This window comes from Carassius gibelio, chromosome B11 (assembly GCF_023724105.1).
Source record: "Carassius gibelio isolate Cgi1373 ecotype wild population from Czech Republic chromosome B11, carGib1.2-hapl.c, whole genome shotgun sequence".
NCBI lineage: Eukaryota > Metazoa > Chordata > Actinopteri > Cypriniformes > Cyprinidae > Carassius > Carassius gibelio.
In genome coordinates this window covers 6,214,672-6,239,571 of record NC_068406.1, presented here as the reverse complement: position 1 = coordinate 6,239,571, position 24,900 = coordinate 6,214,672, and the positions used below count along the sequence as shown (strand labels likewise).

The 24,900-nt window shown below is 37.5% G+C and overlaps 1 protein-coding gene across 1 annotated transcript in view; it reads left to right on the top strand.

Moving 5' to 3' along the window:
• The window catches only part of LOC127967931 (copine-5-like), a 73,484-nt gene that overhangs the window by 48,267 nt on the left and 317 nt on the right, over positions 1-24,900 (top strand). The gene's annotated exons all lie outside the window — the stretch shown is intronic.

The following is a 24,900-nucleotide window of genomic DNA, read 5'->3' as shown; positions in this document are numbered from 1 at the left end:
ATTTACATGCCAACACTGATTCTTTGTCGGATTTGTGCTTGGCTAGTGTTAATTTTACACCCTGCTTGTTTCTGTTGGTTGTTACTGTGTTGGCAGAGGACACATAAGCAAAAGCAGTCATCTGTGGACCATTTTTTTTCAAAAGCATTGTAAGTATTTTAGTTTCCCTGTCATTGGCCCTGGTAGAGCAGGTCCATCCAGACCGAGTCTGATCGTGGAGAGCTTTATTTCTGGCTGAGAATCTCTTTAATTAGAGAGGTACCCTGATGTGTGAGATCAACAGATTTCAAGGCTTAGCTAGCGATCCTCATTAGCTATGACCGTAAACTTGTCAGACGATAGTTTCCTTGGTGTAAAAATGTTGAGACATGCATTTTTTCCATTTCTCCATAAGTTTTTGTTCTGTATTATGTCTTACAAAAGCAAAATCACGTATTTAAAAAGTCCCAAGGCAGACACAACTTTTTAATGAGAGCTGGAATTAGATGGAAAAAAATACAATACAGTAACTCATGCGGTTGTTTAGTACTGAAGTAATTTGTGAGTTGGGAAAGGCATTTACATGAGCCCTACATTAATGCAAATGACAATATTGTTTGGAAAGTTACCCCCATCTTATTCAAGGCTTTCATACATGAAACACACAATGCATTTATTTCCCCGGACCGCCAGTGGTCTGTGTTCAAAGCTCAAAATATGTGTCCGTGTAGAGAATGTGAACATGTTTTCCATTGATCGACTCAAAGAAACTCTTCTCGAGGGAACAACTGGACTCATAAAGCCCAACAAACACACTAAATTGCCTCCTTCAGGCTTGTGGACTGTCTAATAAACTGAAAGGGATAACACCGTACGCTTCTGAGGCTGTGTGAAGGATGAGGATATTCACTGTCAGCATGTGTGTTTCTATCACGTCTCAGAGAAATTCAGTTTTGATGTGCTGCTGTTGTCGTGTGCAAGCTGCGTTAAGCCTGTATCCTGCTGCAGGCATCAAAAGAGATGCTGACCACAGGAGGCTTTCATGACATAGATGAAAAAAATCTACAATCAGTAAACCTGAAAGTTTAATGTCTGCCTAACCTGTGCCGGACATGTCAAGGGTTTAAAGATCTGAGATTCTCAAACATGTACAGAGAGAGATCATATTTATGCCACTTTCCATTCATAGGGGATAATTTGGTGTTCTGTTACTTTTAGTAAAATCAATAGTTCCTTTTACATTGGAGTGGGAAATACTCAAATTTGTTTTTAACTTTAACCTATACTCCATAACCTCCATTTTTTTTTAGTTTTGTTACAACAAACAAGGTAAATACTAATATATACACTCACCTAAAGGATTATTAAGAACACCTGTTCAATTTCTCATTAATGCAATTATCTAATCAACCAATCACATGGCAGTTGCTTCAATGCATTTAGGGGTGTGGTCCTGGTCAAGACAGTCTCCTGAACTCCAAACTGAATGTCAGAATGGGAAAGAAACGTGATTTAAGCAATTTTGAGCGTGGTATGGTTGTTGGTTGCCAGATGGGCCGGTCTGAGTATTTCACAGTCTGCTCATTTACTGGGATTTTCATGCACAACTATTTCTAGGGTTTACAAAGAATGGTGTGAAAAGGGAAAAACATCCAGTATGCGGCAATCCTGTGGGAGAAAATGCCTTGTTGATGCTAGAGGTCAGAGGAGAATGGGCCGACTGATTCAAGCTGATAGAAGAGCAACTTTGACTGAAATAACCACTCGTTACAAACGAGGTATGCAGCAAAGCATTTGTGAAGCCACAACACGCACAACCTTGAGGTGGATGGGCTACAACAGCAGAAAACCCCACCGGGTACCGCTCATCTCCACTACAAATAGGAAAAAGAGGCTACAATGCACAATTTGCTCACCAGAATTGGACAGTTGAAGACTGGAAAAATGTTGCCTTGTCTGATGAGTCTCGATTTCTGTTGATACATTCAGATGGTAGAGTCAGAATATGGCGTAAACAGATTGAGAACATGGATCCATCTTGCCTTGTTACCACTGTGCAGGCTGCTGGTGGTGGTGTAATGGTGTGGGGGATGTTTTCTTGGCACACTTTAGGCCCCTTAGTGCCAAATGGGCATCGTTTAAATGCCAAGGCCTACATGAGTATTGTTTCTGACCATGTCCATCCCTTTATGACCACCATGTACCCATCCTCTGATGTCTACTTCCAGCAGGATAATGCACCATGTCACGAAGCTTGAATCATTTCAAATTGGTTTCTTGAACATGACAATGAGTTCACTGTATAAAATGGCCCCCACAGTCACCAGAACTCAACCTAATAGAGGATCTTTGGGATGTGGTGGAACGGGAGCTTCGTGCCCTGGATGTGCATCCCACAAATCTCCATCAACTGCAAGATGCTATCCTATCAATATGGGCCAACATTTCTAAAGAATGCTTTCAGCACCTTGTGAATCAATGCCACGTAGAGTTAAGGCAGTTCTGAAGGCGAAGTGGGGTCAAACACAGTATTAGTATGGTGTTCCTAATAATCCTTTAGGAGGTGCATATTGTAAAGTCAAGCTAAGGAACATTTATTTATATACTGTAGCACTTTAACAATAGAAATTGTGTTTTCCTATTAAATAGGAAGATAATGTGTCAATAATGCAAAAGGACAATAGTAAACCCTCAATTTTCAGTTAAAGACAGTTCGTCATTGAATGGGTGGGACAGTTCTCCTCTGGCCAGATGAACCAGCAGCAGAGTCAGATTAATCGGAGGAATCATATATATTACTTTATAATATACTGACTAGCAACATTAACACACATGAAAAGAGAAAACCTCATTATGAATTAAAGTTCCTCACAAGCTGTACAGTGTCATACACATAAATACAAAACACCATCAGGGTAACACACATTGCATGAAATGTCCCATTAGATCTATTAGTTTAATAAAATTTAGTTTAGGGTGACAAAGAACATTTTAGGTTAAGCACTTTCTCTTTCTAAAGCTTTGTTGAAAAAGTACAGACTTTTTAAAATCAGACTTTTTAAAAAGTGTTTCTAGCCCTGTTTAATACCCTATGTACCACACATTTTTCAGTGATATATTCTTGAAATATTTGATAAAAGCTCTTCCCTGCAGTGGGCTGCTGAACATTCAGCAAGTATTGCAATTAGTGTACTTTAACTCTTCTTGCATGAGCTCCATCTGCAGATGGCAGGAAGCTAACTTTAAGTACTAGATGACCCCCCACCATAATGAGGTCTATTACGTTTTGCAGTGGATGTAAATGTCAGTGTATAATTAAATGGAAAGAGCAAAAGTGAAGGTATGTGAGGTGTCTGTGTTTGTTTCCCAGCACCAGGGACCCAGACAATCCCAGCGCTCTCACCACACATATGGGGGAGAGCTCAAACTCGAATAATCAACAACTTAATAAGCTCTCATAATGCACATTTATGCAGTGTCTATTACAAGAACCAACCTTCTGTCCACAAGATACTCTCTTTTCTCTCTACCTCTAAGATCATGCTTGAATCAGAGATTTGTACATGTAACTCGACCCACATTGTAGCCAAATGGTTTTTGGTCTTAATGTTTTACTGTATGGTATACGAGCTAATATAGTGTATTATGTTGATAATATGATATTGGTAATAATAACATGTTGCATCAATTTGTTACATGTTACCTGAAGTTGTTATTATTGTCATTATATAGAATGTTACAGTTTTGCTTTACAAATATATAAAATATGGATTTATACAGTAAATATAGTATTTTTATAATATATTCAAATACTCCAAATTAAAGGGATAGTTTACCCAAAAATGAAAATTCTATTATTAACTGCTCAACCTTCATGTCGTTCTAAACCCGCAAGATCTTCAGTCATCTTCAGAAAACAAATTAAGATATTTTTGATGAAATCCGACAGCTTTCTGACCCTGGTAAGCAACACAACTGTAATGTTCCCAGACCCAGAAACATAGTAAGGACATCAGTAAAACAGTCCTCGTGACATCAGTGGTTCAACCCTAATTTTACAAAGCTACAAGAATACTTGTAAACAAAACAAAAATAGCGACTTTATTCAACAATTCTTCTCCAAATCGCATCTTCCACCATTATTTGACATCGTATTGATTAGAAGAAACATTTCAAGCAAGATTCAAACACACGCATACCAAACATGAATATGAACCCTTAAGCTATTCAATAGTTATTAAAAAGGCATGCACAAAAAGTGATTAGAACATAATGGAAAAGCAGTTTCTTTGTCATTCTATGGACATAAGGACATGTTCTGTGAAGACCTGAAGTGAAGTCTGGTTCTTGTCCTCTAGGTAGGGGGAAGTCAATCCAAAGCGTTTGTGATCGTAATTGCTATCATGGATTTACATGTGAAATACTGTGCATCTCTTTGACCATCAATCTTTATTACTTGCCTCAAAATTGACAGTCTCCTTCCTGAGTTGTTATGATCAATGTGTTCTTCTGCGTTAATGTTGAAAGCCATGAAAGAGTTGGTTAATTAGGCTTGCTTCAAATGGCTGGTACCAGAAACTGGTTTAAGAATGCCCTGTTGTTTCATCCTGGGCCCCTTTGTGGAATTTGGCTCCTAATGTTTCAACCATGTTCTTGATCGTATCTTATCTTGTCTGATTTGGTCTGATACCCTAAAGTAATAATATGAATATATTATCATATATACGTATTTTTCTGCGGTGATGGCTCGTCGGTCGCAGCGGGCTCTGGCTCTTCATCTTCGGTGGGCTCAGGCTTTGGCTCCACACAGCGGGGTGATGGTGAGTTGTGCTTGTGTTGGGCTGCGTTCTGGATTGGGGCCTGATGCTCTCGAAACACTGGATGATTGCCTCTCTCCAATTCTGTCCAGTGGTGTTTGGGAGGTCAATGGGGTGATGGTCATTTGCCCTTATCCAGAACAGTGAGTTCAGTGCAGCATCGTTAAACGCCATAAAAACGTGGTGGTGAGGGGATCTACTGGGAAGAAACAAAAATTATTAAATTAAATTAAATTCTTTGTCGTTCAAGTAATTTGTAATGAACTGTGTCGGAGGGATGATGCGGAGATGTGCATCAAGGAACAGTCTTTAATGTAATCATAACACAGGGGAAGTACACACAAGGAACAGAACTGACACACAAACTTGACGTATGTGTGACCCGACAAAGCCAGACAGCACAGACTTGGAGTTAAATGTATGGGGATACAAGGACAATTAAGAAGACATACTTGAACTAAATTACATGATTATCAAGAGAACTTCGGTCACACAGAGCCCATGGGGAGGAAAACACACAGACAGTCCAGAAGTGTGGAAATATTATATTATATTATATTATGAAAACAATGAAATACACAAAATAAATAATAAATAAATACATTTCTCAAACTCAGACAAGTAAATAAAAATACAATAACAAAAATAAAAATAATAATAAATAAATAAAATAAATGCTTTTTCCATGAATTTTGTCAATGTTTCAAGTGGACCAGGAGCCTTCTGAAGCAAACCCAGGAGATCATTACGGAGGTGTGAAGACTTAAAATGTGCGTTAAGAGTGCCAATCGACCATTTGCACATAATTTGGAAAGGTAACATTTATGGCATTTTTCCAACCAAAAACCGTCTCTCGTGCCTCTTCTAGCCTTGGATTCGTTCTCATTTCTTGTGGCCATTCATGGCTGTTTGGGCAACATAATACTTTTCAAAACCACCTCAGTGCTGTTCTCCAAACAAGCAAACAAAAAGCTTTTATCTGCAATTCTTCCACCATTTCCACCCCCTTTCTCTTCTGCTTTTAATTGTTTTGCCTTTAATCTTCAGGAAATTGGACCTCACATTAATTATGAGTCGCAGGTCAGGTTTTGATGATGAAAGAGGGACGTGAGAGAAAAAAGCAGAAGAAAACGCTGAGCATATTCAGTGCCAAAAAAGGCTACAGATCAAATGTGTGTGCTTGAATGGCAGATGAATAATGAGCTAGAAGGTAATAAGCAATAAGAAAGAGCCAGTTCTGAACAAGTACAGAGACAAAGTCTCAGGAGACCTCATGAGAGGATTGTATTTGGAGATAAAATTTGAATTTCACCTGTTTTAAGGAGAAAGCTTTCCACTGGCTTTTCTGTTTATCCATATTTATCCTATGCTCCAGGTAGATTCAGCCAAATGAACAGCAAAATGTATTTGGATTGACATTTTAAGAAAAAACCTGGCCCTCGAGAGTCATGTGTTAAAGAAGTATCTCCGCTATCGAGAAGCCAAAGTGTTTTGATGTACATGATGCATTCTAATGTGAGAAAGATCAAAGCCTTGCGTGGTAAAGAGAGATTGAGACATATACAGCCAGTTAGATTAAGAACTAAAGTGCTGTCTCACATCTTCACATGAAATGCTATTATCCGAGAGCCAGACCAGACTTTCGTCCCTCCCCTCTATTCTTGAAAGGCAATGTAAATGATTTGTTCGCTGTTTGGCATATTAAGAGACTGTTTAGGAGCCAGGAGAATTTAAGAGAGATTTTAAACACTGCTGTTGAAAAGTTTGTGGTCTGTAATTTCAAAATAAATGCTGTTCTTTTGAACTGAAGAAAAAAAATCAGTTTTCAACACTGATAATAATCAGAAATGTTTCTTGAGCAGCAGATCAGCATGTTAGAATGATTTCTGAAGGATCGTGTGACACTGAAGACAGGAATAATGTTTGCGCGCAAAACAAGTGGGTAGCAATATGCTAATGATTCATATTGACGTCAACATGGAACGGCTTGGGATTCTTTTAAAAATGTTTCGTTTCAATGATTCAGAGTCGACCCTTTCTTTGGAGAGACAATAACTTTATACATGGTTAACTTTCAGATTTTAAACTTTGCAGGATGTTTTCATTCACTTGTGTCACTGCATGAAAGGAAATTAAAAAAAAAAATCCATAATAGGGGCACTTCAGTGTGTGTGCACTTCAAACGTAAGGTCTTACGGGTTTGGAATGACATGAAGATGAGTTATTAATGACAGAATTTTCTTTTTTGGGTGAACTATACCTTTAATGCTCAGCTTCACCATAGACTAAAAGTTAAAAGCTAAAAGAAAGCTGTACCATGAAAGCCTTTTCATGACCAAAACCCAGTCCGTCTCAATTTGCAGCTTATGAAATTGATCAGTCGTAAAATGTTTCACTGCTATAACTTATAAATAAATAAACAGCACAAGAACTCCCCTTTCATTATAAGCAGAACTTTATTTATGAACCAGATGTCGTCTAGCATAATCAAGATAGTTTTGTAGCCATTATGTGGCTGATGATGACCTGTAATTATGCATAAATACACAACGACAGTAATTGAAATTCAAAGACAGTAGTGCAGGCTAAGTAATACGAAGCAGATAAATAAGAGCAATTAACATCTCTTGACCTGAAGTTTTCTTAGTTCAAGCTTCAACCTATTACACACACCAAGTTTAAATCAGTGCACTGTTTTGGCTTTTTGTTTCTCATTGGAATATCAAATTAGATTAACAGTGCTGAATACAAAGCGAGCTGGATTATTGCTGAGTGCCCATCTTCTTTGTGTTGAATATAGTTCCTAATGTCCTGCTTGTCTCAGAAATGTGAAAATTCCCTTCACACCTTTTCCCTGCCATATGAATACAACTCATTGACAATGCAAGCTTTTGCCCTAATATCACTTAAATATGAGAAAGCGGATCTTTGGTCAAATGCCATACTGCATCCTAATTACAAGAATGATTTAGAAAAAAATTATACTGTACCCTAAAACAAAATTCAAAAGTATTTTTCAAAATGCTTTTAAACATGTTGTGTTGACTGGATTGTAGACTTCCATTGTAAGTGCACTAATTTACATGTATTTTCAATCCCTTTTTTATGTGAGTTACAGAAACATAAAATAGGACGGACTGCATATTTAAAAGGTCCATTATATTTGAAATATTTTTGTTTTACTGTGCCATATGGACAATTTCTATACCAAAGAGTTTATGACCATGCTTCCTTATGATATCAAACATTAATGCCTTGTTTTTTGTAAATTCCCAGCCCATCATAAAGCAGTATTGCTAGACTATTTTAGCAGCCATTTCTAAAACATATTTCTCAATAGTGAACTGAACCAAAACAATCCAGGCTCTCCTGTGTGAGATTTCAGGGATGGAAATAAGTCAAGACCTTTATCTGAAATTAGCCGACTGAATTGGGTTTCATGAGGCCGTGGTAATATCCGTATGAGACTCCTTCATTTCAGCTCTGCATTTTCCAGGCTGCTTAAATGAAAGCTGGAGGAACTGAAGACTTTGATGAATTTTGTCTGGTTCGTGTGTCAGCATCAAGCCCATATCTTCCTTTGTTTGATCAGAATGCAAAACCTGCACTTTTATTGATTGTCTTTTAGAAGCATGCTTCTCCAAACAAGCTATTTATTTGCTCCAGATCATGCCAGATGATGAATTCTGCATGCGTAATAGGTAATATTTTAGATTTGTCATGTCTCAGAGAATCAACACCAACTTTGAGACTTCCACAGGAGAAATCACACAGCTCATCTCGCTGTCACAGATGCTTCACCTCGTCACTGGAATGGCAACCAGCTATTTTCGAACCTCACCTAAATAGTGGCAGGTCCTTTGAGGTTTGTTATTGTGTATCTCCAGTATGCAGATGTGTATAAAAGCAACTGCATAAGAAGTTCCCCTCGCTGCCTTTCCAAACAGCCCTTTACAGCCTGTTGCTTAGGTTTGATAAGGAGAGTATTTTTATCTACAGGAAACAAAAATGGCATTTTGTTTGCCCCTCATTTATTTTGCTCCTGATCTTTACTCTGGGAGTTCTATGATGGGATGTAATTACCCACTCTCAACTCAATAGTTTAAATGTGGAAAGAAATTAAAGCTGCATTTATGTATATGCATATTTATGTGCCAATCTAAATAAATACACACACACACACACACACACACACACACACAGTATACATAACCTGTAAGATAACAGTGCTTTACTCAAATGATCAACGTTATTTCATTTCATTAGACAGCAGGGAGATTAAGGGAATAGCGAAAAATGGATAAATCATCTGCAGTGAATGGGTGCCATCAGAATGAGAGTCCAAACAGCTGATAAAAACATCACAAGTAGAAATTCACATGACTCTAGTCCATTAATTAACTTAATTAACGCTTTGAGAAGTGAGAAACTGTGTTTGTAAAAACATTAAGACATTTTTAAGTGGCTAAAATATTTTGTCTGAATCATGAGAGAAATATGCACATATCAACCACTTTATACAGTCCAAATTAGTATTAAACAAATATATTTGTGGATTTTGATGTTGGAGGATAACAAAGGCTGTAATTTTTAACTGGAGGAAGTGCTATCATAGATTATGGACTTATGTCACTTTAAAGGGATAGTTTACCCAAAAGTTTAAACTCTTTAATTCATTCATTTGCTGCCTCATGTTGTTCCAAACCTGTTTGAGTTTCTTTCTCCTGTTGAACATAAAAGACGATATTATTGGTAACCAAATAGCTGCTGGTAGCCATTTTCTTCCATAGTAAAACTTCCATGTTTGTTTTTCTTTTTCATCCTATAGAAATCAGTGGCTACCAGCAAATGTTTGTTTTCCAGTGTTTGATTTTCTTTTGAAAGTTAACACGAACTAAGCATGAGCAATACTTCTACAGCATTTATCAATCGTCGTTAATGTTAATTTTAACATTTACTAATGCATTAAAATCAAAAGTGATGCTTGTTACGATTAGTTAATGCACTGTGAATGAACAAACTAACAATGAATAACTGCACTTTCATTAACTAACATTAACAAAGATTAATAAATACTGTAATAAATGTATTGTTAATCGTTCGTTCATGTTAGTTAATATATTAACTGATGGAACATTTTTGTAAAGTGTTATCACAAAATCTCTTAAGCTATGAAAGAGCAATAATATTATCTTCTGGTGGAAACACAGCTACAAAACTGACATGTTGAGTTCTCTCAGTGCTTTCATCCGTTGTTTAATGTGACATTTATTTTTCCATATAAAAGCCTTCGAACTTTGTAGGAGAGACATAAACAACAGCAGAAGTGGCGGGGGGTTCCTGCACACCTGCAGAAGTGATGATGCCCCCCTATAGATAGTGGACGTCCCTCCTGCTGGCCTTTGGCTGTAAACAGCTGAGACAGTGGTCATGTGACCTGATCGCACGTGTCTTGATGAAGAAATCACATACTCTTCTGTCTCCGCTCTTCCTGTGTTCCCATCAGCACTTGCAGCAGTGCTCAGGGAGCGAGTGCTGAGCTATTCTCTGTAGTGGGCTTCTTGATTGTCCTACTGTAAAGGTATGATGACAGGCCAGATGTGCCCTAGACAGCACCGCAATGTCCTCTTGCTGCAAAGTACAAAAGAAGAAGAATGATCTCTAATTAATTAATGATATATGTAATTACTTCTTTGGGGCTCTTTTTCTTCCTTTAACACATGTTTGTCTTGCTGTTTTCCTCTTCTAGATAAAAAATGTTACATCCTAAAAAGTTTTTCTAGTAAAAGCAGTCCTGTTTAGTGGCAATTTGAGACTTTGCCTGGAGTAGTAACAGTTTGATGTGATATTTTCTATGCTTTACTCTAAAATAGAGCTCATATATAATTGTTTGTAAGCTAAATCTAACAACAGAAGGATCTTAGGAACTCAGGACTGTTATTTTATTATTTTCCTCTCTATCCATATGGCAGTCATCTTTCTAATATACATTTCAAGAACTGAAAATATGTTTTGCTAATTTTAGATGTAGAACATGTTCATCTGCAATAAAACATAACATTCATCTTCCATCTTCAACTACAAAAAAGAAAAGAAAAAGAACTTGGAGAGATGCAAATATTTCAATTTGAGAATATAAAACAAATTATCACACTGTTATTGTACATTGTGTGGATAAATATTAAATCTTTGGTGGTGAGAATTCAGAAGGCTTTTTTGGGGGGGAAGAAGGGAAGGATAATCAAGGAAGATGAAACGCAGAAGATGAAAGTGTTTTTTTCCTGCAGCTGTGCCAATGAATCAGCTTGCCATGGGAGCGTTGATGCAAGAATAGTTTTATCAAAATATTTATATTGTGCACCAACACCACTTTATCTATTTCTATTACACACTCACGAAATGTAATGTGTGTTTTTCAACTTTAAACGGCTACAGATATATTTAGGAATTTAAAGCCAGCAAACCAGTCACACCAACCATTGCTCACATTATTCAGCGTGACTCACAGGAGAATTCATTGATGTTTAGAAAAGCTTTTAAGGAGAATTTCACTGAGGCTGTTGCTGTATTAAAAGAAAACAAGTCTATGTCCATGTTTTATGTGTGCAGAGATTAAAAAGAGTTTGCAACATTAGCCACACAACATGCTTTGTCAAAAACGTTTGTCTACAAGTGACACACTTCAAGATGTAAAGAAAAATGAATCACTGTTTAGGAAAATCAACGAGAGTGAGTCATACACTTAAAAGATTCATTCAAAAGAACGTATACTACATACCACTAAATGTCGCAGCCTGCTAACTTCTAAACTTAAAACCACTCTTCAAATAAAATTAAGACACACAAAACGGCATATTTTTGGGTGTACTTTCTAAATTTTGTACCCTGCCATTCACCTTTGTGTCACGTCTTCAGCAAAAACAATTTTAGGGATTTTCTTCATATCAAAAATTACGGAAATACAATGATTTTTCACTTCTATACTTATGAATGGGATAAACTGCAATGCGCAATATGGCAGGATAGTTCTTCTAAATTAAACAGCAAATCGCTGACTGGTAAAGTCATTGCCTCGCTGTTAGAAGCTCTGGTCCCCATATTATCCTACGTCTAGAGCAGCTGATGCGCATGTGCAGTCATAAGCGCGATATAACTGCGCATTGGCTGGTCTAGCCTGCAAAAAATATGCTTTTTAACACTATTTGAGGACAGTTCATTTCAGATTTTGTTGCTGATTTGTAATATGTAATTTAATTGCGACTTCAGCAAGCAGTTTTTGAGATTTCAGGATTCCCCCATTCATTTAGATAAGACTTGGTCTTGCTTGAGCTACCCAAAGGCATTGCAAATATGGCTTCAGAATGAACAGACTTTCCTTGAAAGGAAACTTTGTTCATATGAGAACCTTCTTGGTGGGCACCAACATTGCTAATACAGCAGTCTCACCCCTGTGTGCTTGTAAATAGAGCGTGGGTTGGATGTCCTGGTGAGTAGTGAAGGTATTTCCTTTGCCTCTTGGCTCTTTTGAGAACAGGTTTTCTTGGCAGTTTAATTCAACAGCAACTCATTAATCCGAGCGTCTGAATGATGCCACTGCAGCTCTGAGACCTGCTGTCTCCATTATAGATGACTGCACAAAAACCTGCTTCTCACAACCTGCTAATTGGAAAAGTAAACGTCTTTCTTTTGAGCTTCATTAGGAGATTAATCACGTAAGTGACAGCAGTGATTCTCAACCAGTGGTACTTGTAACCCAGGGGCTGCTTGAACAGCTTCACATTTATTTCTTTTGAAGTCCTTATATAGCAACTTGTGAACAAATTATTATTTTTTCTTTTCTTTCTTTCTTTTTTCTTTTTTTTTTTTGAAAGAGAAAAAGTATTTTAACTCAGAAGTTTTACCCATGGTTTAAGGCTTAAACCTAGCCCCAGACTACAATGTAAGTCTTGGTTGTTTCAACTGAAAGAAACCTGCACTGACTGATCTTAAAGTATACAGTATCAGTGTCTTTGTTTTGTCAAGCTGCACATCGCTACTGGCCTTCGAGGCCTTAGAGTTTTGTTTGAGATATGGCTGAATGGGTTAATGAAAAGTAAGAGTGCATACAACAAAGATTTAAAATAAAAAGCCTACTGTATCATATTTAATTTAAACATTTCTAAATTATAGAAATGATCAGCATTGCTCATTAACCTGTTGTACACAATCTCCTACAACCTTATGTCTTCTGATTGATTTTTTTTTAAGCAAGTTTAAATCATCATTACATTACATTGCATTATACGTTTTACTGAGCTCTGATCTTAATATTAAGCATTTATATATTATTGAGAAATATAAAGTGACAACTGATAATATATGTATTTATGCATTTTATGTAAGTAGTCTGCTATACTGTTATAAACATGTCATTGATTTACATTATAATCTATCAGAATTTCATCTTACTTTGTGGCCGTATAAATATTAAGCAATACTCAGTTTGGTCACCTGAAAAAAATCTTTCAATTAGACCAGTCAGTCCAGTTTTTTACTATAACTGTATTTCAGGGTTAAATACATCATTCTTAGAAATTATGTGCACTTTTTATTTATGTTGATTTCATATGGTATAGGAAAAGTGTCCATTTAATGATTTTTAACCTTGGTCTAGTCATAAAAATCTGATTATCTTGAAATTTCATATAGTTTTTTTTTTTCACCACAGAAAAAGGTTTTTCAATATTAAAAATCACTGTGACTGTTCTTGTCTGAAAGTGAATTATTGTAATAATGGCGGTTTTGATAATCTAAATGGTAATGATATTCTGCTATGAGTTCAACTACTGGAAAACTAGAAATAGCTTTAACCTGCCAACGCTGGTTTGCCATCCTTAGGTGTTTGTTTAGATTTTTCATTACTCAAAAAAGTGCACGCTTTTAAACCAGCCCACAGACTAACTTGACCTTTCTAGAAGACCAATGTAGACCAGTTAGAAGACTTAGGCTGGTTTTAGCTGTTATTTGAGTGAGGAGGATGGAGTACATAACAGAAAAAGTAAGGAAACACCTTCAACCCATCAGTAAGTCACGATGAGTTAGTCTGTAAATAAATGTGACAGTGAACTTCAGTCAGTAGGAGTTGAGACAATGCCTGACACAATTTTTTAACCTTGCAGTCTGCTGTGAATGCAGTGGGTTATCGGGCTAATGCTTTCTTGAATGAGGGACGGTCGTCACTGCTCAGTGGCCATTAATACAAATGACTGCTGACTCTAAGGCCACTGCCAAGACATCTCATTAAATGTACTGGCTAATCCAATCATGTCAGCGCCAGTGTACATCGATGCAAATTATTCCGCAGATACCCGTGAAATTAGGTGCTCACAAACAGGTTTCCTTTTGGGCCTCAGGAACATGTATGTATGATAATCACGTTTTCCGATTGCCCTCCTGATTGGAAGTCTCGCTACTTTTGCCACGCCCTCTTCTGTGCAACTATTGTATCCAGAATAATGCAGAGGTCACATTCTCGGTATGTCAGCGACAAATCATGCTGACTTAATTGCTTCAGGCTGCATTGTAGTTGGATTCATGGGTCGATAATCTGCATGACACTATTTATGTGGGAAGTACCAATCAGTGAACCACTTCCCTGTTGTCCTTTGTGTTTGTACCCACACAAACATGCTTGTTTTGCACAGGTGCGCAAGAACGACTTTCCAGAATGGAACACAGTATTCTTTTCCGTAATCGCTGTGAGGAAATGTTACAGCGCTCTTTTTTTTTTTTTCATTTTTCGGGAGCATTAGTGTCCAACTCAAAGGGGCTGCAGTACCTGCTGTTCAGAGATTCATCCATCTTTACACCCATAAATTTATAACAGCCGTTTCCAGACCTCTGCTGTTTCTTTTTGCCGTTTCCACGAGTGATGTATGACCTACTCCTGCGAGTTTGAAAAAGCTGCTCTCAAGCCTTTCAGATGGATTCGGGCCTGCTGTGTAGATGTACAACCACCAGGGTGCCGTCTGTTAAGATGTCAAGGCCCTCAGCCTGAAGACTGCAGAAGTCTTCCTTAAAACTCAGATTACAGCTGATAACATCACCGCGTAACTGCCAGCAGAAGTAGCCTTCGGCGTTATTCACTATGTGGCAAGCTAGCCAACAGAGCAGGCACAGCACAACATTAGAAACCCATTACTGTGACTTATTGCACGTTGTAATGCCTTGAGAGGCTGTTGTCGCTGCTGTGAAGTACTAACTGGCAAAGAGAAGACAGCTGCTCGTACAACAAAGCTCAAGACTTTCTGCAGTGAAAAATACAATGCCTGAAGAGCTTATACAACAGCCAGTTGGGTTAGTGACAAACTTTTTTTCCCCCTGAATTTATTAATGTATACAAAAATATATTAAAATTAACTTTATTCATATAATTATTAGAAGACACCTCTTCTATAATGAGCATGCTTCTTATTTCTAAATAATTTTAGCTATTTTTCAAGCATAGACTTAACAACATCATACAGCTGTCCTGATATAATAATGAAGGGTGAAAAATATAAAAATAAAACAATGAAATATAGAAGAAAACCAACCCTTTTAAGTAGTTTTGCATAATATTATTTCTGAAAGAAAAATTATATATATGTCCCAGTCACATTTTCTTGGTTAAATAAACATTATTTACACTACCAGAACAAAAATCTGTATTGTATTTTTACATTAACAATGTCATTAATAGGCTATTGTGTTTGTTAAAAACAAGTATATATCGCACCGGTTTAGTGTTTTCAAGCATTTTAGATTTATTGCAAAATAATAACTCAAGGCAGTAGTATATTAAAAATAATAATTATTATTATTTAGTTAGTTACATATACTTATGAACAGATCTTCAGCTGTTATTTTTTATTATAAACTTGTTTTCAGATCATCAGCCATCAGAGCAGAGAAAATATTCTCCACACCATCACATCCCCAGCAGCCTGACCGAGCCTGATTACAAGGGAGGATTGATCCATGTTTTCATGTTGTTTATGCTAAATTCTGACCCTGCCATCTGAGTGTCCCAGCAGTATTCAAGACCAGGCAATCCTTTTTATCTGATTTTGGTGAATTTGTGGAAACTGTAGCCTCAGTTTCCCATTCTTACCTGACAAGGATTGGCACCTGGTGTCTTTTTCTTTTTTTTCTTTTTTTTGCCACTGTAACTCTTCTGCTTCAAGATTCAACATGTTGTGCGTTCAGAGATGCTCTTCTCCATACCTCGGTTGTCATGAATGGTTATTTGAGTTACTGTTGCCTTTCTATCAGCTTGAACCAGTCTGGCCATTCTCCTCTGATCTCTTGCATCAGCAAGGCACTTTTGTTCACAGAACTGTGACTTAATGGATATTTTTAAAGCCTAGAGATGGTGGAGTGTGAAAATTCCAGTACATTAGATCATCAATTTCGGAAATACTCAAACTGGCTGTCTGGTACCAACAAACATGCCATGTTTACAGTATAAGCCACTGACCCAGTTGTTTTTCACAATTTTTCTGAAGCTTAGGCAGTATCGCGCTGCCGCTTTCATACTTATTTTCCTGCTGGTAAATATTATCAGCCAAGACAGGAATGCACCCAGCTAACTGTATTCACTACATAAACAACTGCCACATTCTACATAACACCATATGTATATCCAATAAAAAGCTGATGAAAAGCACAGATAAAAACAGGAATCTCAAATGATCTCTTTGTGCACGGCCTGAGGAAAGTTTCAGTGATTGCACCCCCACACAAATCTCCCCAGTTCCCAAGGCAAATATAAGAGGAATATGTAAAGTGCCGCCTCCGTTATTACATTTCACCTTTTGTTAGTTTTCTCTCTGTTGAGTTTGTAATTATGTGCTCTGGTTGCTGAAGAGAACAAAAGCAGTAAAGCAGGGAGTCATGATCCAGGCAGTGAGTGAACGCTCTGGGGTTTCGAGGAAGTATAGAAGTCCACAAGTGTTTGATTAGATCTCTGTCCATGTCCCAGAGTGGAGCTTAGTGAATATATAAGTCAAGCTCAGATTTTAATATGGATGGGGTGCACAAAGCATCTCATCCCTTCTGGGTCTCAGGAGCTTTATGCGCAAAGCCCAAACCACATGGCGATTTTGCAATGAATGATGTATTTTATTAATGCACATGTACTCAACTGGCAGGTTACTAATAAGTAAAGCACCCTGAAGTAATGGTGGATTTATACTCATGAGCAGAAACAAATCTAGAGCTCAAAAAAAAAAAAAAAAAGATAATAATAATAATTTAAAAAATCGAGAACCACTGGGGATAATCAGGGTGTAGGTGTAACTGCAGACAGATACTGCAAAGCTAAAGCCAAACTAAATTTGTAATGCCCTTTGGGTTAAACGGAGCAAAGACACTTCTGGCATTTTAGAGCATGATTTATTAATATGAACAGATTGTTGAGAACTAGCTTCACATACAGAAGTGCTCACAGTCTTGTGCCATGTATCCTCAAATCATTTGTCATTCATCGTGAACTGTAATAATGTAAGCTAAAGTTTACACCACATACAAATGAACCTTGGATAAAGGAATAAAACGTTGATGTGGCTTTGTTATATATTAGCAAAACTTTAATTGGGCAAAAACTGTTAAGCAGGCACTTATGAATTGTCTGCTCATCTCTGGGTGGCATAATTGTGGAATAATATCAGCATTCAGTACCACACTGCTGCACAGATTGGCTTCTCGGCTCTTGCAAGATGTTTTTAGCATTTTAAACACGTTAATTAAACAGCTTTAACCTTAGAGGCTGTTTTTTGTTCTATATATTGATTTACTGTGTTCACTAAGCATTAGCCTATTTTGGAATCTCAAATAATAGATCACGGCCACATCTGGACCTCAGATTGGTTCCATCTGAATCATTTTGTAATAATAATAATAATAATTAACATACACATCAAACAGAAAACAAGTTGTGTAGTCATTGTCTTGACAACATACATATCTGCAAAAAAAAGAGATTATTTGCACACAGTGTACATAGAATATAGAAATAAACATGTTGTATATAAAAATAACAGTAATAAAATGTAAATATATAGAGTACATAGAAATCGATAAATAATATTATATTATTATATAATGATAAATACATACATACATATATATATATATACATATATATATATATACATATATATATATATATATATATATATATATTAGGGGTGTAACGATACGCGTATTCGTATTGAACCGTTCGGTACGACGCTTTCGGTTCGGTACGCGGTACGCATTATGTATACCGAACGGTTCGTTGGAGTAATTAATTATATTTGAAAAAAAAAAAAAAAAGAGAGAGATAGAAATATAATGATATGCGTTCAACAAGGTAGCCCAATAACCCAAACAACGTAACAGGCAACGCCCCTGACACTCCCGAAGAAGAAAAAAACACCATCTTATATGTTTATGTTAGGCTACTCAGCAGGCGCTCGCTCACTCAGTACGCGCTGAAGGCTCGTTGCAAAATAGCCAATGCGTTTAACAGACTAGAAATGAGAAGATCCCCCAATAACCAACAGGTCTGGTGTTTGGGTGCACTTTGGATTCCCTTTAAGCTATAATGGTGATGGCAAGAGAGTGGTGGATAAAAAAACAACGGTATGTCGCATCTGCAACATGACAGGGTACACCAGCGGGAATACAAAAAAAAAAAAAAAAAAAAAAAAAAAAAACACCAGCGGGAATATCTGGGATATATGCGTCAGTACTATCTGGGAAAAGACGAAAAAAAGGAGAAACATGCACGCAGCAAACTATCCCTGCAGCATTTAGACATTATAGCTTACAGGGAATCCAACCCAAACACCAGACCTGTTGGTTATTTTAGGATCTTATATTTCTGGTCTGTTAAATGCATTAGACATTTTGCAACGAGCCTTCAGCGCGTGCTGAGTGAGCGAGCGCCTTAGGGGCCGTTCACATATCGCTCCTAAAAACGCGTGGAAAACGCTAAGCACGTCTTTCTCCTCCTTTCCAAAGCGCTCGGGCAGAAGCGCTCATGAGGCGTCTGTCTTTGCTAAGCAACAATGACATGCTCTCTCCATGAGACGCGGAAATTTCAGCGAAGGATAAATGGATTTGCAGCTCTAAAAATCGCTTGCAGTAGCTCTGCTACTAAATTTATTTCAAAATTGCAATCCATATACAACTATGATCAGCTGTTCCTTCATCTTGGCTGAGCTCTCAACCTTGTTACGGGAAAGGATGAAGCTGATTGGTTGGTTCTTGTCACATGACCCGCGGTGCGCTTGCGGCATTCTGAAAAGTTGAGATGTTTTTACATTTTGCTGTATCTAAAACGTATCGAACCGAACCGAACCGTGACATCAGTGTATCGTATCGAACCGAAGCGTGAATTTTGTGAACCGTTACACCCCTAATATATATATATATATATATATATATATATATATATATATATGTTAATATATATATATTTATTAGTAGCTTATCAGTGGTGATTGTCAGTCTGTGCGGATATGACAAATTTACTGAAAAATGTATACAAGACGTAGTCAACTACACAATGAACACTATTAACAGCAATTATTATATGATGCAATCACACTTATAGCAATATTTGAAAGTTCTATATGTTGTTTCAGGGTTAGCATCATCTGAGGTCCTCTGAAGGGTTGGCATCATCTCTTCTCAGGTGTTCTGGATCCAGACTGGAGCTTGTGTACATCCCATGGAAAAACAGAGAAACAAATAGAGACATAATTAGCATAGCTGCAGTTTCAACCAAATAAAATTAATTTGTTTAACCCAAGCTAAAGAATAATAATGCGTATTTGATCAGATACAACTGCAGTCACAAATTATGAGATGCATTATTCGAATGCTTGGTGAAAGAGATGTGCTTTAATCTAGATTTAAACAGAGAGAGTGTGTCTGAACTTCAAACATTATCAGGAAGGCTATTCCAGAGTTTGGGAGCCAAATGTGAAAAAGCTCTACCTCCTTTAGTGGACTTTGCTATCCTAGGAACATCCAAAAGCCCAGCGTTTTGTGACGTTAGGGAGCGTATTGGATTGTAGCATGGTATAAGGCTAGTTAGGTACGCAGGAGCAAAACCATTAAGGGCCTTAGAGGTAAAGAACTAATTAATATGGATTTTAATAGGTAGCTAGTGCAGAGACTGTAGAATTGGGGAGCCTGTCCTCCAACAAAAAACGACCATAGTCGTTTGTGCAAGCACCTTATTACGACCTATATTTACGTTTTAATCAGAAATGGGTAACATGTTTCGTAGCTTGGCAGTGTTTCTAAGATGGAAGAACGCTGATTTTGTAACATGGGATATATGGTTTTCAAAAGACAAGTTGATGTCTAATAATTTAACACCCAGATTTTTGACTTTAGAGGAAGTAACAATATATCTGTCTAGTTGGTCCAATAAGTAATATCTCTTGGTCATCCAATCTTTTACATTTTTAACCCACTCTGTTAGCTTGGATAATTTATACGTTTTATCTGGTCTCGTTGAGATATATATTTGATTATCATCAGCATAACGATGGTAACAAATCCCGTATTTTCTAATAATATGAACATAGGGAAACATGTATATTGAAAATAGCAGAGGACCAAGAACAGATCCTTGTGGCACTCCATATTTTACTGGTGATAATAAGATGACTCCCCATTTAAATAAACAAAATGGTAGCGATTGGACAGGTAGGATCTAAACCATCTTAGAGCTTGCCATTGAATACCTGTATAGTTTTGTAATCGATCTATGAGTATGTCATGATCTATGGTGTCGAACGCAGCACTAAGATCAAGTAAAACTAGCAATGAGATGCAGCCTTGATCTGATGCAAGAAGCATTTGTAATTTTAACAAGTGCAGTTTATGTGCTATGGTGGTTCCTGAAAACTGATGTCATGATTCTGCCTTCATGTCCTGACTTTTCTCTAGTCTTGAGGCAGGATCATGACAGACCCGTGTTTTGTGTACAAGCACATGGCCTTGTCTTTGGGCCATGTGCTTGTGTTGTCTCGTTCCCTTGCCCCGCCCCCCTTGTTATCCTAGTTTTGTCGTGATTGCCTTAACAGGTCGTGTCTTGATTAGTTCTCCTATTTAGATCCCCTAGTGTGCTCTGTCTTTTGTCGGTTCATTGTTCCTCATATGTGTTTCTACATGTCAGCCTCGTGAGATATTGTATCCTTGTAACCCCTTTAAGAAGTCTTTGTATAACCGTGAGTGTTTATTTGTAGTTAGTGTTCTTGTGTTTTGAGTCTTTGTTTATCTTGTCAACTCAGTCCTGTTAAAGGGGGGGGGGGGGGGGGGGGGTGAAATGCTCGTTTTCACTCAATATCCTGTTAATCTTGAGTACCTACAGAGTAGTACTGCATCCTTCATAACTCCAAAAAGTATTTAGTTTTATTATATTCATAAGAGAAAGATAGTCTTTACCGTTTTTTTCCCGGAAAAACACGAGCGCCTGGAGGCGTGATGTGTGGGCGGAGCTAAAGAATCACGAGCGTGAGTAGGCTTTTGCGTTGCGAGCATTTGGAAGCTTTGAAGGCTGAAACTGAACGAGAGCAGCAGCAGCAACGACTCGCTCCGAGCGGGGCTCGAACCCGGGTCTCCGATGGGTGGCGGACGCACTAACAAGGAGGCAGAGATATTTTAAGCAGTTTTACTCACCGCCTGTGGTTCCAACACACAATCCTGACCCTTTTTCGTTGGGATTGCATCATCCTTAAGAAATAAACGATACGCAAATCCGTCATCAAACTGGGCTTTGTTTGTAAAACAAGCATTTTAGAAATGCAGGGAACAAACACACACACTTGCACAACTCCGTTGATGCTCTGTAAAAATAAACTCCATTCACTGGTCCCTTAATGCTGTTTCTCTTTTGGTAATCTGTGCAGGGTTGTCTTGCCCTGGCAACCAAAAACACACTCCTTTTGTGACATTTCGCGACGCTCTCCCTCTGATCAGCGAATGCCTGTTGTGCTCTCACTCAGTGCTCTGCTAAACGGGAGCGCGCGCTCTTCCGGCAGACGTGCCCTCAGGACCCATATAAGGAAATTCCGCTCCATCTAATGTCACACAGAGCCATACTCGAAAAAAACTTTCCGAAACTTGTGACAAACCAGAAGGAGTATATTTGGAACAGAAATACTCCTTCAAACGTACAACTTAATTTTTGAAACTTTGTCCATGTTTAGCATGGGAATCCAACTCTTTAACAGTGTAAAAAACTCAGTATGCATGAAATAGCATTTCACCCCCCCTTTAAGTTATTTTGTATCTGCCCTAATCCTTGTTTTCCCCCTCGTGGGTTTTGTTTTCCTCTTTTTCGTGTAAATAAATCTTGTGTTGTACTTCCCGTCTGCTACTGAGTTCATCCCTTCCCCTCCACATAACACCTGACTGAAATTCTTCATACAGATCCCTTTTTTTTTGTCCTCACATTCTTTCTTGTAACTCTTCTCTCTCAGTCACTCACCTGACTGAAAGGCTCATTATGCAGCTCATTATGTGTGCCTTTATCTTCTCAGGTGTAAATCACAATAATATTAATGATAGTTGACGCTTACTTGCATATGCCCTTTACAAACAAAAAGTGTCTAAGAAAGTTTAAATCAATCTATTGTTTTCTGTGAGTGAGTAAACAAGATGATTTTCACATCATTTTGAAGCAAAAATTCTAGGCTACAATCTTCAGTTTTTACAGTCTTGTGAACAAATATTATCTATGTGTTTTATGACCTTATTTCAGTGAATTTTAGTTTTTCACTAACCACGCATAAACATTGTTTTCTAAAAAACAAAATCATTTACATACATGCTACTTATATATTTTTGTAGCCCAGTTTGTCCTGAATACACTATTTTGAGACTTTAGCCATGTATACGTTTAGAAGCAACTGAAAAAAGCACAAAAGTCAGGGCATGTCAAAATTTCCGCTGGCCCCCAAAATCCCCTAGGGCCTGGCACATGCTTAGGGGTCCAAGAGAGTTCTAGCTCATCCTACTCATCCACTTAGGATCTAATATAACTGCAGACTGAACTCTAGCGGGTCCCGGATGTGAGAACTTTATCTTCTATCGAGGTCACACCTCTGGGATTTGAGTGAGCCAATGAGGAATGGTACCTTTTAGAGGGAACTTTTATGACTCGTTGTATCTAATGAATTAATTAGAGAAGAGTCAGTTTTGCTAAACATTATGTGTCTTTCCTATGGAAAATGTAGTGAGAGGCAGAATTCTCAATAGCCATTAGAGAGTAAAGGTTTATCTGATTTGGCTGAGGGGCCTTGGCTGCCATGGTAACCAGGGGCCTTGTGTCGATATATTATTTTGTGTAACCGTACTTACTCGTGTAACTACTTATGTAACCGTATTTAAATAGGGAAAACATGGAAGTGTTTGGTGGCTTCTAAATTTATCCCTTTTTGGATCCTAAGGAATGAATGGTAGTAAACTAAACACTAGCTGCGCACTACAGCGATTGAGTGCATGTACTGAGACAGGAGAGGTATGTATCAGTTCGTCTAAGTTGAGGGAAGAACATAGTGGAATATGGAAAAAATGGTGGAGGTTTTTGACTGGTAACATAAGGTAACATAACCACAGGTTCGTCTAGGGATTTTTTTTTTTCCATTTTTCATTTTTTTTTTATACCTGTAATACACCCAATGTGTCTTTCCACAGTGATGTTGAGTGAACATAGAAATAAATCAGACCAGCTCAACCTCATTCAGCAAGTGTGATGCTGTTGTAACAAAGTTGTTGTTTTGGTGAATTATTATTATTTTTTTCTTCTTTCACTGGAAAAACCCACAGGTTTAGAAATAAAATGCAGGCTGTCCATCTGGTGATGATGTAACTTTGTTTTATGGAGATGTTATCGTACAGAGCAGGGTGTTTGCTGACAGAAATCATGTGGAGCCATTATGTTTTTCAGCATGTCTAGCAAAATGCTTTTCACTTGTGAACACATGGCTATAGCACTAGCACAGACTGCATGCATCTGTCTCTATTGCAAATGAAGAATCCTGAAGGAGAACTTAGCCATATGGGCAACATCAGTGCTAATGAAACTGTTTATGCATATTAGGGACTGTGTTGTGATTTCTGTATTAACGGGAGGGTGAAAAAAAGTGTCCAGAATCTGAATGCAGGGATGTGCAGATGATGGATCTTTTAAAGCCCAGTTCCACACCCCCCTTCTGCATTCTGTAGTTGCCAACTGCCATCAGCTGCTTGGAGTGAGATTTATTCACAGGCCATAAATTTTACATGTGTGCCCATAAATACCACATGCCCAGCAATTATATCAGAAAATGTTGTCAATCCTGACTTTATTGGTGAAGAGAAATAGTGTTATAATGCTTTATCGGATATAACAAGTGATTGCATAGTTTCCTGGGAAAATTATAAACATATATAAAGTACAGACTAAAAGTTTGTCATGAAAATAAAGAAAACTCTTTGAATGAGAAGGTGTGTCCAAACTTTTGGTCTGTACTCTCTCTCTCTCTCTCTCTCTCTCTCTCTCTCTCTCTCTCTCTCTCTCTCTCTCTATATATATATATCCCACAACATATGTATGTATTTTTTAATTGGTTAAATGTACCCAGAATTGTATTCAGAGTGGTTTCAAAGGTTTTTGAAAATACACACACACACACACACACACACACACACACACACACACACACACACACACACACACACACACACACACACACACACACATATATATATAGTTAATGTAATGTTGCATAACATAAAACATCTTAATAATTTTCTAAATAATTTTTACATTGAAAATATGTTTAAAAACATTTTTAATACAAATATCATGCATTATTGTGTAATAAATATTATTACTTTTTTGTATTGAGTGTGTGGAGTTGCACCACACAACATTCTTACTACAGTCTTATTATGTTAACAAAACTGCCTTTTTTGTGCCATTACATTGTAATTTGTTGCCCACATCAGAGAAAGTTTACTTGTTTAAAAACATCAGAAAGTTCAATCACTAGCTCTGGGAATTCTTATGCCTGAAACTAGCATAGAAAACCACTCC